The sequence below is a fragment of the Ovis canadensis genome, chromosome 3 (genome assembly GCF_042477335.2).
Source record: "Ovis canadensis isolate MfBH-ARS-UI-01 breed Bighorn chromosome 3, ARS-UI_OviCan_v2, whole genome shotgun sequence".
Taxonomy (NCBI): domain Eukaryota; kingdom Metazoa; phylum Chordata; class Mammalia; order Artiodactyla; family Bovidae; genus Ovis; species Ovis canadensis.
In genome coordinates, this window is record NC_091247.1 from 50,180,432 (window position 1) to 50,181,229 (window position 798).

Here is a 798-nt window from a genome sequence, read left to right on the forward strand (position 1 = left end):
GGAAACTGACTGGATCAAAGAGTGTTAATCAAATCCAGTGAAATCCATATCCTTCTAAAAAACATCCACTTTTGCTTGAATAAGTTATAATGTGTGTCAGCATCTTACATGCAAGTAACCTAAACTTATGTGCACATAAGCCATCCCAAATGAAGCCTTGGTCCTATCTCAGCCAAGGCATCTTTAAGCTCTTAGCAACCCAATAGGGTATGAACTATGGAAGAGGAAATTGTGGAGAACTCAGGCACTGAATATGACACAAAGTTTCTCATACACTTTCTCATACAATTCTCACACACAGATTGGAGCACCCCACCTTTTATACTCAAACTAATATAGAATATTAAGAAAAGAAAATAAGAGATTATAAATATTAGGGGAGAAAGGCATTTTTATCAACTCTGTCAGAAGTAGAGCTTTGGACAGCCTGAATGACACTAAGTTTTGGAGGGTTCAATGGAACATAATGGATACAGTGGGAAGAAAGAAAGAAACAGCCTTTGTACCTCTATTCTAGACTTCTAGATGGAAAACTTCATGAGAATTTACCAGGGGAAGAAAATTTAGGACATGGTTCAGGACACAAACTGGTCATCAGTGAAGACTGTATTTTGCAAGATACCCTCTGTGATCAGTATATCAGGAACTTAAGCATGCCTATAGGTACAGTAGACAATATTAATTGATTGACAACAGCAATTCTTTTAAATTCTGCCAACACAACTCCAATTTTGCATGAGAGGCAGTATATTCAGAACCAGGAGATGAATCTTGATTGCTAAAAAGGAATTTGGTCAA